This window comes from Capra hircus, chromosome 13 (assembly GCF_001704415.2).
Source record: "Capra hircus breed San Clemente chromosome 13, ASM170441v1, whole genome shotgun sequence".
Classification (NCBI taxonomy): domain Eukaryota; kingdom Metazoa; phylum Chordata; class Mammalia; order Artiodactyla; family Bovidae; genus Capra; species Capra hircus.
In genome coordinates this window covers 1,812,936-1,832,996 of record NC_030820.1, presented here as the reverse complement: position 1 = coordinate 1,832,996, position 20,061 = coordinate 1,812,936, and the positions used below count along the sequence as shown (strand labels likewise).

Sequence of the window (20,061 nt, the reverse complement as noted above, 5' to 3'; positions counted from 1 at the left end):
ACAATACTTTTCACACAAATAAAACATAAAAGACAGACACAAAAAATGAAGAAAATAATTTTGATCTTACAATACAGTACTGTACCTTGAAAAGCATAGTACAAGTTGGCACATGAGGGCTGGCGTGGAGTGAACAGGCAAGCTACTGCCTGGAGGAGGGCGAGAAGGTGGAGACGGCCGAGCTGGAGGCCGGGCAGCAACAGGAGAGGGAGGGCAAGCCACGATCTCACTCACATCTGATATGGACGAAACCGCCTGCATCTCTGCAAGCTCTCAGCCTGAAGGTTTGTATGCAGGGGACTCACTACAAATAATGATCTTTCTCTGTACTGAAGCCGGTAAGTCAATGCAATATGGACATGTCGCATGTAAGGGAGACACAGGTGGAGATCTGACTTCTTGCAGGCAGGAAAGCTTCGGCATGGTTGGCTTTTATCCTGACCCTTCAAGGACAGACAGGATGTAGGGAAAGGGTAAGCTATACTGCTCCTACAGAAACTGGCTTGATGACTGCTCTCCTGTGCTACAATCTTACATTTTTAATTGAAGCTGAAAATACAATAAAACCTGAATGAATGGTCGTCCTTTATTATAAGATGAAGTTGTACAACAAATGCAAATCCTGTGTAAGATACAGAAGAAGATCATTGTTATTTCTTTCTATTCTACTGGGCCTTGATATTTTAAGAGGAAGAAGCAGTGACCATTTCCCACGATATCTATGTTACATGACTGCACCAGAAAATGCAGGCATACGTCTCCAATGCCCCCAATCACATAAGATAAAATATTGAAAATAAGTAGAAGTCTGATACTGTTGTACCCGAGTAGAAAGTTACTGAGATTTATAACCTGAATTCATGTTTTGCTTAAAACATGGTTCTCCAAGTTATTTTATCAGAACTGACCTCAGCACATGTTTGCAAATATTACTCTGTGCTTTCATCTCAGAAAAAAACAACTTTAAATAGCTTGGAAATGCAGGGATAGATGTTTTTTTGGCCTATAGGTAGTTAACTATTAGCTCTAACAAGATAGAGCCAGTGTTTCGCTTAGAATTTTGAAGAGACAACTGTTGAAATATTTGATTAATTTGGTTCTAAGGATCACACACTGTGCCTTTAAACACTGCTGGGTATTATTTTCCTGCATTCCTTTATGAAAGAGAAAACAAACTTTCTACAAATGATGTAATTTTAAAAATCACTGTACATTTCCACACAGTATTCTAGAGAAAGACGTAAAAGAAGCTTCTGAGCACTTACTATATCATTTCTCTAACCCTGAGATATAACTCTGGATTTTTCTTATTGAAAATAGCTGAACAAACCATGGCTTATAATTCAGGATTTCCTGGAAAAGGAAAATCCATCTATATGTAAGTAACAGTTGGAGGAGCTGGGTGGGTTTTCAGAAGATGAGTCTCGTGTTTTATTAAAGTGTGTAAAATGACTGGCGAACATGAGCAAATCAAAAATAGGAGTTTCCTAACACTTCCAAAGAATTCACAATGAGCATTTTACAGCTCCCGATAACATTACATACTTGCTCTCTTTTGTAAACTATTTTTATTTGTTTGTGTATTTGGCCGCGCTGGGCCTCGGTGTGCGCCGGCTCTTCTCTCCCCTTGGAGAGTGGGAGCTCCTCTCCAGCTGCGGAGCTCAGCTCCTCACCGAGGCAGCTGCTCCCGTTGCGGACCTCGGGCTCTGGAGCACGGCCTCAGCGCATGCGGCGCTTGGGCTTAACTGCGCCGGGGCATGTGGGGTATTCCCGGAGCAGGGAGGGACTGAGCCTGTGTCTCTTGAGTCTCCTCCATTGGCAGGCAGACTGTTTATCACTGAGCCAGCAGGGAAGCCCAAAGTTGACCATACTCTTTCCGCTCTGCTACTTTCTTGCTGGATATTTAAAAACTGCTTCTTTGGGACCAAAGACATTGCTGGACATTTTCGCTTTGGGGCTACAGGTCTTTCTGAGAGCCTGGAGTTTCAAGCTAGCTGCGGTCCGGTTAGTGGAGGTTTTACACAGCTGCTATACTTGTCAGGACAGATCTGAATCAAGTGCCTGAGAGCAAAGCTGGCACAAACTGCTGCATGCAGGCATGGGCTGTCTCAGGAGCTACATCTCAGGACGGAGTTTCATGCTCCTGAAGAAGCAGTGTGAGAAGCAGTGCACATTTCAGGCTCAGCCACGGGGCGAAGTTTGTTGTTGCTATGTGCCGTGCTTAGTTGCTGTCTGTAGTGTCAGACCATTTGTTTAGTTGCTAAGTTGTGCCCAGCTCTTTTTGACCCTATGGACTGTAGCCCTCCAGGCTCTTCTGTCCATAGGATTTCCCACACAAGAATACTGGAGTAGGTTGCCATTTCCTTCACCAGGCGATCTTCCCAGCCCAGGAATCAAATCCGCATCTCCAGCATAACAACTGGATTCTTTACCACTGAGCCACTGTGGAATGAATACATCCTCGAATAAAGTCTTTACAGGAAACAGCTGGCCTGAAAAGGGTAGTTTTTGTTTTGTTTTGTTTTGTTTTTTTCCTCTATATCCAGAGAAACCAGGTGCATCAGTCCCAAGAACCTCTTAGAACAAGGTTACTTCCAGGTGCCTGCATCTCGCCTGGCACAAGAATCAACCAACTCTTTGGCAAGTAATTTGTGCCAAAGAAAATCTGTGCCAGATATTCTAAGTTACTGTTGTTAAAACTTTGATTTTTCAGGAATAAGAACACCATGAGTTACTCCAAACAAAACACAGAGTGAAGTAAGTCCGAAAGAAAAAAACAAATATTGCATATTAAAGCACATGGGTGGAATCTACAAAAAGGCCCAGATGGACTACGTGCAGGACAAGAAGAGAGATGAAAACGTAGAGGATGGACATGTGCACATGGAGGGGGGTGAATCCGGGGACCGGCATCGACATACAGACCCCACCCTGTGTAAATGAGACAGACGGCTAGCGCGAACCTGCCATACATAGAGCACAGAGTTCAGCTCATGCTCTGTGCTGACCTAGATGGGGGAGATGGGAGGGGTCCCAGCAGGGCACTTGTACACATACAACAGCTTCACTTCATTGCACAGAAAACAACCAACACAACGTTGTAAGCAACTACACCCCAATTTAAAAATATTAACTTATTAGATGTTGTACAATACGTAATGCTAAGTATGAAAATAACCTGCATCAAAATTTAGTTTCAAGAAATAAATTAACCACAAACCATCTATGCGTAATCAATGAGTTCTCGTTTGAGAAGATTCACAAAAGAACATAGCAGACGACAAAGGACATGAGGAAACTTTCTCGATGATGGTAATGTTTCAGATCTTGCCAAGGATCTACACTAGCACATCCATTTGGCCAAGCCCAACTCACGTACAATTAGGCATGTGTATCTTTCATGGTATGTAAATTTCATATGAAACACTATGGACAAACACTGAACTCTAGTTAACAATAAGAATGCTGAAATGTGCAAACTGATGCCTGAGGTTTGTTTTGAAATGCATCAAAAATAAGATGGTGAGAGAGGGACAAAGGGATAGGTAGATACAGACAGATGTGATGAAGTAAAATGCTAACGGTATAATCTAGGCAGTGAATATGCAACTGTTCTCTGTAAAACTTTCAAGTGTGAAATTCTCATTAAAAAGGGTTGGAGAAGAAAATATAACTGGGAATAAAACTACTGCAGCATTTAGAGCATCATAGCGCTGCCCCGCTGCCCACTTCTTTCCCTTCAAGAGTTCACAGGATATCTAGGACCCTGATAGAATGCTGATGCTGAAAACTCAAAGCACAAGTCTAACAAGTTGAGACATGCAAGCCTTCTTTATTTTTTTTTAATCGACTGCCCAAGACTGGTTGATTACATTGGGAAAATGTGTGTTATATGAAGGAAAGAAGTAGCTCCCCACAGACGACTTCTAAATTTAAATTCACACGGAGCTGTAGTGGAGGACCTGCAAGCCAGGCTGGAGAGAGGATGCTGTTAGAAGATGCAGGAGCAAGATGCAAATCAGACCTGACACGCGTTAAAAAAGGCTCCTATGTGCAGATGGAGAGAGTGGATGAGAGGTTTGTCCTGAGAGGCCAGGGGCAAGGCTGCCAACAGAACCCGTCCTGCAAAAGGATCGCTAGGGAGGCTTATGAGAGGTTACAAAGCCTCACATTTCCTCCCCAAAAACCATCACCTATCCCATTACCTGTGAAGGGCCGCTGTCTACAGCCAGTCGGTTCACCTTGATCACATTCTCTGCTATTTACTTCACAAACTCATTGCTTAGCACAAACTAGAAAACATTCATTAAGTTAAAAATAACACTCTGGGAGGTGTTTGGCAGAGTGGTCCCAGAACCTGCAACACCAGCAGCCCTGGGGCTTGTTAGAAATGCAGGATCCCAGGCCGCAGCCCACACCTGCTGTGTTAGAATTTGCTGTTCAACCAAACCACATATGATCTGGTGCGATCTTACAACGAGTCTATAGCTGAGCCTTGGGGACCAAAGCCTTTCCAAGTAGCAGCTTTAGCCTCAGAACGAGAGGACAGCTACAGGAAACCAGGTGAGCAACAGGAAGCCTTGACCTCCTGTCTCCTGGAAGCACCTTTCCCTGACAGTCACTTCCTCCCTACAATGCTGTGACCTTGCCCCCACCTAGGAATGGAAGCTGCCTGGACCCCTGCCACCTTGGAGAGTCCTCCATAGTAAACACGTTGCAACCTGCTGTGAGCACTTTGGAAGGTTTCATATTTTCCAGTGGCTCTAGAAATACCCCACGCATCTCTGGAGAGGGGATCACTCTGCATGTATTGATAACTGCTCTTTTCTGTAAAAAGAGTAGAAAATGTTCTCTTCAACGGGTACAATCAGAGGAATTCTCCGGCTATTGCCCCCCGTTCAGTTGTAAGACATCTGGGAAAGTTATTTACTGATCTTAAAAACAGCCATAGAATGTTGTTTATTTATTCACATTATCATGTGTACATTTGTCTAGAATAAGTGTATTTTAAAGACCATGTTTTGTTTATTTCAGTCATCATAACAGAAACTTTTATGCTCAAATATCAGTGGCTAGTCATGGTTGATACAAAACTAAAGGTTTAACATTTTCTCTTATAATAACATTTCTTGAAAGATACTAAGTTGACGAAACAAAGTACACAAAGATTTTTCTAAAGCCACCTTAAGTCAACTACTCTGTACTCACTGCAAGTTTCATACTTCAGCATCACTTCTTTGTCTATAAATATGTGTAACTTTGTAAAAAGTGGTTTTTAAAAATATGGTTACCAAAAAACAACTTTTAAGTTACTGATTTCCACTTTTATTTCAGGAATTTTACATATTGTCCAATCAACTTTCTAAAACAATAAGTAAGTACATTTCCAAGACAGTAAGTAAAAAGTATATTTTCATTCTCTCTTCTTATTTAGGAAGAGACTTTTAACAATCATGATTTTACCTGTCTTAAGATAGTTTTTTAAAAAGCAGCAATCAAGGACTTCCCTGGCGTCCAGCAGTTATGGTGCCGCCCTTTCCCTGCAGGGGGCCCGGGTTTGATCTCTGGTCAGGGAACTAAGATCCCACAGGCCATAGTGACACCAAAAAAGAAAAGTTGATGTTGCATCAAACCCATAAATAAAAACTAGTATCACTTGCTCATAAAAAGAAAGTAATGATAAAAATAAAAATTTTTAAGAGGAGGTAATCAAAACATGACACTGAAATATGTCTCATACTTTTATTACTAATTATGAAAAACAAAAATGAACCTATTTTTGTAATAATTCGTGCATAATAGAGAAGCACTTTCTGTGCTGTATTGCACCATGCTAAGGTAGTCATAGAAAACATTTTCAAGAGACTGGCTATTTTTTTTTTTTGCTAGATTTTATTTTTTCCAGTAGGTTTACATTCAAAGCAAAACTGGGCAGAAGGTACAGAGATTTCTCATATACCCCTATATAGGTGGTTAATGTTTTAAATATGTAAAATGTTAAAAGACAGACACACAAAAATCCTACCAGTCAATTGAATCATACCAATAAATGCCTTATTGAAAAATCTGAGTTTCAGTCAGGTTTAGAAAATTTATTAAAAAAAAAAAAAGACATCGAAATAAATTTGTATCTAATTAAAACCAGAATTACCATAAAACGATAGTGTCTGATATACTTTGTTGCCTCAATTTTGTCTTTGTCTTAGGCTTCTCCCTTATTAGAAAATCTAAGGGAAAAAATCAGTAATAAAATAATCTTCATGAAAAGTCTGAGTGGTCTAAGAAATTTAAAAACAGAGAAGTATTTTCAAGTGGTTTTTTTTTTTTTTTCCTGCCACTGCATAAACCTATACCTGCTTACCTTCAGGAACCACAAAAATAAAACTGTGCCAGCCCTACCTCAAGCTATAAAAAAAGAAACATCAAAATGACTCCCCTTTGTAAACCTTAACTTCCATTCATAAGCCCGTTTTTCAGTACGTTCTCTTACCTGAAAAGCAGTGAGCAGGCTGTAAACTTCACCTGGGCAGAAAGAGGATCTTGAAGCACGCCTGGTGCAGGCTGAGAACTGCAAGGATAAGCTCACTCTTTCCAGAAGGGAGACGGCATGAGCAAGCCCCACACAGCCAGCACATGTAAGGACTCTCCCTGCAGCGTCCCAGCCCTCGGCCTCAAAGTGAGATGCTGGACACACCGTGCCCATAGCCACAACAAAACATCCAGACACAGTGGCCAAGAAAGACTCTTTTCACTATTCCAAGCAGAACGACAAATATAGCAAATGCTTTTGGCCGGCATCTTGCCAAGTATCTGCCCATGAATAAGTAAGTGCCCCGCACACGAGAAGTGCCACTTGACCAGAGGCTAGGGCTTCTCAGCAGGAACAGGAAAATCTGAATCCTACACCAGAACTCATCGTTCCAATAAATCTTTAATTTCTCTACAGTGAAGGCTACGAAAATTCAAGCTATAAACCTAATGGAAAGCCCAACTGACTGTCCATTCAGGAACTGGGATAACTTGTGAGCTGCTACGAGTCTTTGTTTCAACTCCCCCATCTGGCTGCCACCTTTTGCCTGTTTCCCTGTGTAACACCTTCAGGATTCAAGAAAGAAAGTAGATTTTTTAAACTCTTAAGTTACCAGTAGTGCTAATCGAAAGAAAAATAGATAAGAACTAATAGCTCGAGTGAGATCTGGAGATTATACTCCTTGCACAGATAGTAAAATGTGGATACTTTGGTCCCAGAAATATATCTCAAGAGGATTTTAATTCTCCATCAAATTAAAATACTCACGCACACACACACACACCCACACACACAAGTCCCCTGATTTATCTGCCCACAAGCACTAGCATGGCAAATTTTTTTGAAAGGTTATCTTTTCCCAAAATGTGCCAGAGAGTGTAAAATACTTCACAAAACAAGGTTTCAGGGTGAAATTTTAGGGTGGTCAATCTATACTAATGTCAATAGAATCCTATACAGCAGAAACTTTAAAAAATTGTGTATGTACTGCATCCCAATTATTTAACCATGGGACCCTTTATTTGTGGGGCATCCAGAGGGAATTATATTTTTTCAGACAGACTTGGGAAGTGCTAATAATTTTAGATTCACTTGCCCGTTTTTATGGAACATACCTGACACTGGGATGACTTTTCAAAGCACTTAGAAAAGCCCTTAGATTACAAACCTTCCCATCTACCTCCAATTTGTACTAATCTCTACGAAATTCCAGTGAGATCAATTTCTAGACTACTCAATATTAATAAAGAGTAAACATATTTTAAAAACAGAAACATGAGAAATGGGCTATACATGTATTTCATGGGCGTCTCCTTCATTCCACCCATTATGCCGGGAAACAAGGGACACCCTCAAGCAGCTGGACCTTCTGCTGGAGCCCCTGCAGCTACTCTGGTGGGTGTATGGTTGCACCAGGTCACCTACCTCCCTCCAGAGTTGAACATCAGATCTCAGAGACGAACATTCAGCCAACATATCCTACAGAGAGGGCACCCCAGCCAAGATACCAACCGCAAGGCAGGAGTAGCCACCACCCAAACCCAACACCTACTGCATCCATATGTGTACATTTCAACGACTCTACAGGCAGATTCAAGGGGAGGAAACTGAGACAGATCCCTCCAGCAAACCACACGTAGGACCCAACTCCCCCGTCCAGCACCTCCTCCCCTCTCCAATCCCAAAGCCCAGCACGCCCAGCAATCCTGACATCCTTCTGTTCTCATTAAGGTGGAAAAGCAGGTTTTCAGGATAGATGGGCGGTTCACAGCTGCTCCACTGAAATAACTGAGGCACACTGACCCCTCACTCATCTGCCCTGACTACTCCAGAACTACTGCACACGAATCATTTTTCCAGCTCATGTCCCTTTAAAGATCAACATCTTTCTAAAATGAGGTTTATTCCCCTTATTGTTCTACTAAGATATTTAACCTTTAATTTAAAACCTATGTCTTTCATTCATGAATCCAGATTCTACTGAATTATAAGCATAATATTCTCTCAACTATAATAGGTTGAGAAAATTATTTTAATTAAGAAATGATCCAGGAAGCATGGGATGGTATTTCAACACCCGTGAAACAGCAATACAACTGCTTATTAAAAAAAATCATGTCACAAGGCTATATTAGAAAAATACAAACTCCAGTCCCTCAGCAAATATCATGATTAAAAAAAGCTACATATCATGATATTTAAGTGCACATTCTTTCAGCCACTACTTACTAAGGACTTGCTCTGTAGCAAAAGCAGGAAGTTAAACAGAGTCACTGTTTCCTATGAAGAACATGTATCTGTGTCCTGTTATAACAAATAGATATAGACTGGGATGTCTTAAAAATTAATTGTGAAAGCGCCACAAGTTTATTTTAAAAGTTCAGACCATAGAAGGCGTGAAATCAATAGCCAAAACTCATAAAAGTAAAAACTCCCTCCATCTTCCATATTAATTACAACCACTGCTGTTTCAGTTTACATTTACTTGTGATCACTTTGTTTTGAATGACTCAGATTCTAAGCACAGTTTCCTTCTAATGAATGAGTTTATTCCATTTATGTTGTGGTTTCTAATAACCACGTGGTTCCTCTTAATTCTATTATTCCATTCTGTTAGGCTTCCTGGCTTGACATCTTCTTTTGTTCTGGTTTTTGCAACATAATTATTTAAATATGAAATGGAAGTCAAACAATTATAATATGCAGACTGTAATGAAAACGTTATAAATCTTCTCACCACACACACAAATAGTAATGCTGTGGGGTAGAGGAAGGAGGAGTAAATTCCGAATTCAGGATTAACAGTGACAGGTTACTATCCATAAACAACAAGGACATACTGTATAGCACAGGAAACAACACTCAATATTTTGTAATAACCCATAAAGGAAACATCTGTAGACTCCCCTTGTGGCTCAGATGGTGAAGAATCTTCCTGCCAATGAAGGAGACGCAAGTTCCATCCCTGAGTCAGGAAGATCCCCAGAGAAGGAAATGGCAACCCACTCTAGTATTCTTGCCTGGGAAATCCCATGGCTAGAGGAGCCTGGCAGGCTACAGTCCATGGAGTCGCAAAACAGCCAGACACGACTTAGCGAATAAAACAACCACTGTGTGTGTGTGTGTGTGTGTGTGTGTGTGTGAGTGTGTGTATTTGATTGAATTGCTGTACACCTGAAACTAACACAACACTGTAAATCAACTATATTTCAACTTTGAAAACGGTAACACTATGAGGTGATGACTGTGCTAAGTACCCTTACTATAGCCATCATTTCACAATATATATGTATATTATACATCCTACTCATACCCATAAAATTTATACAATGTTACATTTGAATGTCAATTACATTTCAATAAAGCTGGAAAAAAACAAAAGGTACAGTAACTATTAAAAAAAGAACATATTATACATCTCAATAATACAAAAATAATAAGTAATATAATCAAGAAGGCTGGAGGAAAAGATGGGAGGGATACAAATGTGCTATTTATTTAAATCTTCATGTCTAGGAGCCAACAGGCCCTGTCTAAAGTTAATAAATCAATGAGCATAGAATTTTTTTATATTATTATTCACATTTATAGTAATTTATTACCACAAACAAGTAAAAAGCACAACATAAACCTAAATTATAGAAGGAAAAGGAAGAAGAAACACGGGGGTTATTAAATAATCAAGAAACAAAGGAAAGATCAAACCAAGAACAGGGGCTGCCGCCCAGAGACCCACCTATGCCTCCAACCTCTCTCTTCCATGCAAAGGCTTTGGTCTGGCAGAGCTTCTGCCTCCAGGGGTTTTAAGAGAGACATACTTTGATTTTCCCTGGCTTTGCTCCAAATACCACCAAATTTGGTACATATTCTTCAGTCTTTTGGATTATAGCCATTTCCAACTTTTAGTAAAGTTTTCCCCCACTTTTAACATTTTTTTAATATCCAGAGTTTCCGGGAAGCGAATAGACATTTCTACTTAAAGTGTTTTCAAGGGAACCCCACCTCCCACCCTATGCTGATTATTATTTTTTATGTGCTTCAATTCTCTCTCCACTATGCCCCTCTAACTGCCTCTTCCCAAGGGACTCGCAAGAGTCTTCTCCACCACCACAGTTCAAACGCATCAATTCTTCGGCACTCAGCTTTCTTCACAGTCCAACTCTCACATCCATACATGACCACTGGGAAAACCAAAGCCTTGACTAGACAGACCTTTGTTGGCAAAGTAATGTCTCTGCTTTTGAATATGCTATCTAGGTTGGTCATAACTTTTCTTCCAAGAAATAAGCGTCTTTTAATTTCATGGCTGCAGTCACCATCTGCAGGGATTTTGGAGCCCAAAAAAATAAAGTCTGACACTGTTTCCACTGTTTCCCCATCTATTTCCCATGAAGTGATGGGACCGGATGCCATGATCTTCATTTTCTGAATGTTGAGCTTTAAGCCAACTTTTTCACTCTCCACTTTCACTTTCATCAGGAGGCTTTTTAGTTCCTCTTCACTTTCTGCCATTCAGTTACTGTGACACGATAAACAAGCAAATGTTCAGGTTCAGACAGATCTGCCTCCTCTGTTCTTCCTCTCCTGCAAATCCTCAAAACACACAAAAATTGTATTTTTTGCTTCCCTTTTATCCCCAAAGTCTACAGATCAAAACCAAAAGAATAGTGCCCTTGGTCCTTCCAACCAAGTTTAAAGCCCGCAACCCAGTAAATCTATTGCAGTCAGCTCACTGCTTGCTCTAAGGAACAGAGAACAAATTAGCAGAGAACATTACTTTAAAGCATGGTAATGACATTCTAATAAACACTGCAAGTGTTTCAGCCCACACACATCATCTACCTAGGGAAACAAAAAGCAAACAAACAAAAATTGACAAAAACAAAAAAAGGAATACACTGAGAAACAACAAAAACCATCACATGAACTTACATACTCAGCAATGTTCCTCTAACTCTTCACGCTACCCGCGTCCAACATCGTTTATTGTATCACTGATGATCAATGTTAAAAAGGCAGTTTGTCAATATGATCAGAATTACTGAATCATATGTTATTAATAACTATCAGTAAAAGGTAGAAAAGGTAGTTATCTTTAAAGTTAGAACAGAATTCACAGAACAAAATGCCTCCTAGGTTCTTTTGTTTATTCTAAATGCTTATTCTACTCCAAGAAAAAAAAACAAACAGACAACTCATGGTTTAAGCAATATCAGATATCATTCAAAAGAGATTATTTTTGTCTCACCATTTAGAATCAGTAAAATACATGTCAGAGAACATTATTTGTCAACTGGCAGTGCTCTGCGGTATAATTCAAACTTTCTTATCATGACCAGTCAAACACTGGTGATCTAGTGTGTAGTTAAGTTGGACAGCATGAAGCTGGGACCTGACATACCTGGGTTGGCATCAGAGTTCTTTAATTTCAGGTGAGTTACTTAACCTGTCTATGGTTCAGATTTCCCACATTTAACAGAGGATCAAAATCACCACAGCACAGGGTGAGTGAAATTTTTAAAATAAGAAAATCTATATAAAACACTATATCATCTGGCATATAGTAAGCACTCAATAAATTGGGATAATAACTCACGACTGTCACCGACTAGTATTGCTTTCACATGCTATGCCAGCCTCTCAAACAGCTGTGTGGGAATCATCACAGTCATTTCCACAAAGCTTTCGTGTGCACACAAATCACCAAGGGAATTTTGCTGAAAAATGCAGACTGTGCTAGAGGTTGGCTGTGGGGCCTGAGATCTTGCATTTTAACAAGTTCACAAGTGATGCTGATGTGGCCACTCCTGGGAGCATGCTTTGAATATGAAGGACCTGGACCACCCGGATATCCCCCATTCCACACACACACACACACACACGCACACACACGGCTGAAAATCTAAACACTGAGTCCACAATCCAACATTACCTTCCCTGTAAAAACAGAACTCTTCCCTCACAATTGGTAAATGCTATGAAGCACTTGAGATAATTGCTAAATACAGAATACAACCATAAGAAAGGCAAGGAATGGCTTCACCTGGGAAAAGAATTTGAATTTTTGAATCAGACAGGCCTGGGTTCAAACCCAGGCCCATTATATGTTCTAGCTATTAACATGTCTTTAGACTAATCACAGGCCTCCTAATAAACTTCAGATTCTTTATGTGTCAAATGGGGATAATAGCATCTCTCGGAAAAATATAACACATCCAAAATAACAGCTGTCTCAAAACAGTTAATATTGATGCGTATGTCCCATGGCCTGGCATACAGTCGGTGCTGAGAACACGCAGGGTGCCTTCCACTCCAGTCGCTCCGGTTCAGCTGCTCACCAGCACAGCTCTGCCCTTCCTTCCATTTCCCTCCCTCGGGCTCACACCCTCTCGGGCACACTGCCTGAAGACCTGCCTCCAATGAAACACCTTCTCATGCTATTTCAAGCTGCCAGCACTAGTAATTTCCCAAGAGAAAGAACCTTATTTCCTAGTATGTTCTATTAATCCTCGAGACCCACAGTCTAGAAGAAAACTATGTTTTCCACACAGCTTCTCTCTGTTCTAAATCCTGACAGGCTCTTTCTTCCTGCACAGACAGAAAGGAAAGGGACAGAAGTCATAATCTCTTTCTCTGTGTCTAAAAAGAGCTTGAAAATATCTCTTTCAATCAGAGAAACGTATTGTGGGAAACCAACCACTCACTCCAAGATAACTCTCTATTTTCTTTTTCAGTTCCCCAAACTGTAACTGATTCTATTTCTCCAGAAAGCTCTAAAACACACATACACACCAGTTCTGCTAGGGTTTCCTCTCACCAAGCAAAAATGATTCATGATGCCAAAAACATTAGTTGCCCAATATAACTGGGTTCCCTCACTGATTTGACACATTATTTAAATCCTGAGTGCCTGCCATGCACCCAGTACTATGTCAGATGCTGGGCGCCCACTGGTGAGTAAACACATGTGGTCCATGCCCTTGAGACTCTAACTACCCTGACCTTCACTGACCTTATTTCTGAAACCAGGACACATTTCCAGAGCTAGTTCTGGTTTCTAAAGCCTAGCCACAGACTGCATCTAAGTAAGAATGCAATAATGCCATTTGTAACAGCATGGATGCAACTACAGAGTACCACACTAGGAAAGTCAGAAAGAGACAAACAAATGCCACACGACATCACTTACACGTAGAATTTAAAATAGGACACAAATGAACCTATCTATGAAAAACAAACAGATACACAGAGACAGAGACCAGACTAGTGGTTGCCAAGGAGGAGGGCCTGGGGAGGGACGGCATGGGAGGCCGGGGTTAGCAGATGGAAGCGTTGATATACAGAAGGGATGAACAGCAAGGGCCTACTGGACAGCACACGGAACTCTGTTCAGTTTCCTAAGAGGAACCATTTTATACATAAAATCACTTTGCTGTATTAATTAACACAGCAGAAAGTAACACAACTGTAAATCAATTATGCCTAAATAAACAAACCCCAGCTGAACTATTAGAATCCAGCCCTGGCCACAGTTTACTGATCAGACAAAGCATACCACGTCACCTTACATGAACCTGCAGATGAAGAGGTCTCTGTTTTGCTACCGAACAGCGGCCCATCCAGCCCACCATGCTGTCCCAACTGGAGTGGAGCGCTTGCCCCTTGGAGATACAATCCAACAGCAGCTTCAGTGCAGACAGATGTTCCCTTGTTCTTCCCCAAGCTGCTTACGTCTGTTCTCAAACTCTGAGCAGCTAACTAGGCCTAACATCTATTAGAAGTTTTCCAAAGTTCACTGGCACACTGAACAGGAAATAGTTTACCAGCCACAGAAGTTATATTCTACATCATGCTGCCTATTTGCAGCTATATTAATATTTAATATTTGTAATATTTTAAAATGGAAATAGGGATTCTGGGTAAGATGCAGCCAGTTTCATTCATCATCTTCCACTAAAACTTTTGTCAAGTAGCATTCTCTCACCCTGTGTAAAAAGGGCACTGCTTATAGATTCATCTTGATTAAGAATTCATATAATGTAAGAAACATCCAAAAATGAAATTAGAACATGTAGAAATTATGTGATCAGGTAATCAGTAAAAGCTTCAGATGCAGATTATTGTTCACATTGATGAGTCTTAATGATGTCTATGAACTGCTTTTAAGAGGCCTGTGAATTAAAAGGAAGATCCCTCTTCATTATGTAAAAACACATGGAGTTTCATCATTAAGGTTAAACTGGGAGACGAAAAGCCCCTTCTGCTTTTCTTACCATAATCAAAATATAAAAACTCTAAATTAATGATGAAGAGCAATATACATAGACAGATAGATACAGATGAGATAGATCTGTATGAAAGAGGACTAAGACACTAATGTTTCAGACCACTAGGTGCGTGTCAAGGTTGAAGCAAGACAAGGTAAGGCCATTTTCTAAGTAGTTTGGTTTAAATTCAGGGGTAATTATACTTTCTTCTATACATAATAACTTTAGTAAAAAACAACAACAACAAAAAAAACTACCCACAGTCCTTTCCACAAAGCAACCTAGAAGGATCTTCCAGGACCAGAAGAATTACAGAGTGACTTTAGGGTTAATAATTCAGACAATAGCTTTCCCTGGACAGGCTGAACTGAAAGAGGCCTGAATTCATCTCGGTGTCTTTCGCTTCACTTCCCTTAATTCTGAAGATAGCACCACATCTTAACGTTTTAAAGTGATTCCCATGGAATCAAGAAAGTAGGCTATCCATCTCGCTCACTACCACACACATGCACACACACACACACACCCCTTAGGGTGACATTAAAGAGGGCCCTAACTTTGTCTTCAAATTCACTCTAATCTTGGCTCTCTCCTCTTTCTCTCTGAGGACAGTGAAGGCAGGTCTCTGACTCGAGTTTCAGTAGAACTGGCAACTACTTAGGATTGGATGACACTATTTAGTCTGCATTTTTAAATTTTTATTGGCTATCTCAACAATTTGTGGCACAAGATAGTTTTCCAAGGTAATGATCTAAGGTTGCCTTTTAAAGTACATTTATGTTTGTGGTTAAACAAAAGTGAAAAATATGAATTAAAAATAGAAGAATAGAAGAGTGGCAAAAAGAATGAAGGTAATATCTGAATGGCTGACTCTTGGGAAACACTGTAGGGCACCGATTAAAACGGCTTGGATTTGAATATTAACTTTGCAACTCCCTTGCTGTGTACTTTACGCAAGTTACTTAAGATCTCTGTGCCTTGGTTTCTTCATTTATAAAAATAGAAATAATGACAATATTTATTTCAAGGGGCTATTGTGAGGATAAAGTGGTTATTTCAGTAAAACACTAAAATAGTACACAGCATACAGCAAGAATTCCACATAAATTAGTTTTTACTAGTATTTTATAAATATATGTGGGTGAATACTTATTTATTCAAACTCGATCCTCTGACCTGTGAATTACAAGATAAAGAGATTTCTTATGAGTTCTTGTATAGGTGAAAAGAAAAGCTCCTTCTGTTTTTCTTTAATTAAAAATGCAGCCAATTAAGGAGTGTTTTAAACTCATGTGATTCTCTAGAAGCCAGAAAATTAAGTGCAGTGTCCTGAATTCCATTATAGTTTCTTCTCCTTTCTGCTTAAAAAATCCTAATATTTCAACCACTAAGAATTGAAAAAAACAGTCTGCCGCTCCTTATCCACATGACACCAACCAAAATGTAGTCACAACCAGGCTCATGGTTCCTCTAATCAACATTTTAACGTTCTGATTGTGTAACATCTCAAGAATTGCTCTGTTTTCTTGAATACTGCTGCAGCAAAGGGCTTTTTCTAAGTTATAGCCACTCTACATGAAATGAATGACTTTTTAAAAATCTGTTTGAATATTGCTATGATCTGAATGTCTGTGTCCCCTCAGTATTCATGAAACACCAAAGATGCTGATATTAGAAGGAAAGGTGATTGGGAGGTGCTTAGGTCATGAGGATGGAGCACAGGATTATTGCTCTTATAAAAGAGGTTCCAGAGAGCTCACCAGCCCTTACTACCACACGATGTTACAAGGAGAGGTCTGCACCTAGGAGAGGGCGCTCCCTCGAACATGCTGGCATTCTGATCTCAGACCTCCAACCTCGGGAACTATGAGAAATAAATGTCTGTTGTTTATAAGTTTCCTAGTTCACAGGATATTGTTACAGCAGCCCAAAGGAACTAAGACAAATATATTAATAAAAGCAAATGGGCATCACTTATTTGTCTTTTTCTCCATATGGTTTTCTCTGACCTTGGCTTCCAGGGGAATTTCTCCCTTTGTTCAAGCAGTTCAGTGCGACTCCCTTAAGTGAATCATAAAATGTAATGCGAAAATCACTCCCATTTAACGCCCGGTGCCTTCTTCACCCCACACCGGTTCAACAGGCATTTTGGACTAAAATGGGGAAGAACAGAGCACAGTGCTCAGTGATACGGGATTAGCGACCCCAAGGTTCAACCGAGCTCCGAGTTCACTCTCTGTGTCTAATATGGCTTCTTGAACAATAAACTTGAGCTGTCCCATCTAATCTCACAACTTATCATCTCCACTAAAACCCAAGTAGTCTCAAAAACAGAAGAAAAACAGAAAAGGAACAACGCGGTAACTAATATGAAGGATGGTTAACAATGAAATTAATGCTGATTGCAGATGTAACCTTCAAGATGCGCAGAGCCCAGTAATCCCTCAAAGAACAGACAATACAACCTGATTGCTTCTGAATGTCAAATCTACCTGCAAGAAAGAGCTATGTAAATCGTCAGGGCAGGCTCTGTACTAAAAATCCAAACTTCAGTTTAAAAGTCTAAGTCATTGTTCCCATCCCTCTCAATTCTGTCAAAATAAGACCTTTATTTCTCTCATTTTTAAGTGACTCAGCTGGCTAGAGCGGTCTGCATCACCCTGACTTGTCATTGAACCTTTCTGGGCCCCGGTAGCATCATACCTACCTCACAGGTTTGTGAAGAACTGCACCCAGCACAGGGTTAGTCCACGTCAGCCTTAGTTATTATGAGCAATGGTGGGGTGTTTTAGATGATTTCTTAAATACACTGAGATAGGATAGCCATGTGCCCATTTTATGGATGAGGAGACTGCACGTTCAGAGGGTTGCACATCACAGAATGTATCAGTCAAGAAATAGTATAAGGGGCTTCCATAGTGGCTCGGGGGTAAAGAATCCACCTGCTAAGGCAGGAGACAGAGGTTTGATCCCCAATCTGGGAAGAGCGCACGTGCCAAAGAACAACAAAGCCCGTGTGCCACAGCTACTGAACCGATTCTCCAGAGCTCAAGAGCTGCAACTACTGAAGCCTCCCAGCCTAGAGCCCATGCTCCATGAGAGAGGCCACTGCAATGAGAAGCCCACGCTCCACAACCAGAGAAGAGCCTGCACAGCAACTAAGACCCGGCACAGCCAAAGTAAGAAGAAGAAATACATTAAAAAAATTATAGAAGGAAATAGCATCAGATCTTCACCTCTGCAACACCTGAAACAAAACTGAAAATTAAACACAAAAGGACCCTTGGCAGAGCCCACATACTCCAAAGTCTTACCCATCAGCTGGTGACTAAGCTCTGGGAATTCCAACACACTGAGGCAGGTACAGACAACTGATTTAATTCCATTACCAAAGCTACCAAGAAGTTCAATGAATAGAAATTTTGACTGGAGGTGCTGGGTGGAAAGAGGGAAGGAGAAAAGTACAGACTAACAGTACAGGCTAAACTTCTCCTCGCTGGGAAACCAGCAGATTGATTGCCGAAATGGCCCCATTTCTCTCCTTCTTTAGCTCTCCATGCCCCTTGCAATGTGACCTGGAAGCTCCTCTCAACAAGAGATGGAGCTTGGACCTCCAGCTTGATCTGGGCCGATTCTGTGACTTGCTTTGGCAGAAGTCAGGCTGTGTTAATTTGGAGCCTTGGCTTCAACAGGCCTCGTGTACTTCCATTCTTCCTCCTGAACAATCTCAGCTCAATGAGAAGCTTGGGACAGCTGCAGATGAAGAGACCATGTGGAGGAAATTCCAGGGTACCAACTGACCAGCCAGCCCCCAGCTGCACCCCTAACAAGGGACCACATCCAGCCAAGATCAACAGAGCCAAATCACAACCAACCCCTGACCACAAATGTGCCCCTAGTGACCCTAGCCAAAGCCACAAGAACCACTCAGCCAATGCATTAATGTAAGAAATAATAAAAGTACATTGTTTTAAAGTATTAAACTTTGACATGGGTTTTACAGGAGTAGGCAACTGATACACAGTCTGTTTCACTCCATACTGCAGTCATGAAAGTTTCCCCTATAATGAGCACCTCCAGGCTAAACACTCAGCAAACTAGCTCCATAAGACACTACACTTCCTTGAAGTGTTAAGAAGTTTTCCATGGGGTGTAGAAAATCTCATGGACGGAGAAGCCTGCTGGGCTGCAGTCCATGGGGTCGCTAAAAGTCGGACACAACTGAACGACTTCACTTTCACTTTTCACTTTCATGCACTGGAGAAGGAAATGGGAACCCACTCCAGGGTTCTTGCCTGGAGAATCCCAGGGACGGGGGATCCTGGCGGGCTGCGGTCTATGGGGTTGCACAGAGTCAGACATGACTAAAGTGACTTAGCAGCAGCAGCAGCAAGGGTGGAGGAGGTGATTAAATAGATGTGGAAATGCTGTAACCCCTAGGCACAGTGCATGGCACACAACAGCTGATCAATAGTTACTGAATGACATGAAGAAAGTGTGTTTCTCAAATACCACTTCCTCCAGTAAAGGGTGCCAGAGTCAAGCACACTGCACACCTCTAGAGGTCCTGACGCACATCAGGCTGCAAAAGACGCCGAGGATGATGCAGACGACACAAACCAACAAAAGTCACCTTTTAACGTTAACACCGACATGTCTACATTTTCAGTTGAGACATATGTATTACAGTCCTAAATGTGGCACAAATTGCCCATCATCACTCAATATCCAGTCTTCTCTTCTCCATCAGTAAGACAGCCTCAAATATGCTCAACTAAACATCACATTTCCAGGCTCTCTTGCAGCTAGGTTAGTACTGGCCAGCGAAATACAAATGCAAGTGTTTTATGGAATTTAGGAAGGCTGCAGAAACTGACCAATCTGCCTACACTAAGAGGGCTCCTTTCTCTGCACATTTGGACTGCAGATATGATGGCCAAAGTTAATCTGGCGCCTGAGTGACCTTGAAAATGGAAGCCACACGATTGGGAGGATGAGACAGAAAGACAGGAACCTGGACTCTTAATGATACCATGAAGTCATGGAGTGCCTAACTCTGATCTTTTTTCCACAAATTTTCACAGTTATTTTACATTTATGTCACAGTTACTTTATATTTTTGCTATATATGGCCCAAACTATCCTGATATGTCAAAGAAATTGGAATCCACAGAACCTTAAGGAATTTCTGACCTTACAGTTTCCTAGACTTCTCATTAGTACCATACACTCAACTTTGAAAAAGTACTTTTCTACAGAAAAAGA

The 20,061-nt window shown here is 40.9% G+C and overlaps 1 protein-coding gene across 8 annotated transcripts in view; it reads right to left on the bottom strand.

Moving 5' to 3' along the window:
- PLCB4 (phospholipase C beta 4) overlaps nucleotides 1–20,061 on the bottom strand; it is a 471,668-nt gene that overhangs the window by 346,767 nt on the left and 104,840 nt on the right. The window contains exon 1 of one of the 8 annotated variants that reach the window (XM_013968410.2): nucleotides 6,491–6,995. The exons of the other annotated variants lie outside the window; for them this stretch is intronic. The gene's annotated coding sequence lies outside the window, so the exon portion shown is untranslated. Of the gene's footprint in view, nucleotides 1–6,490; nucleotides 6,996–20,061 lie in introns of those variants that run through there. 8 annotated transcript variants of the gene reach the window in all.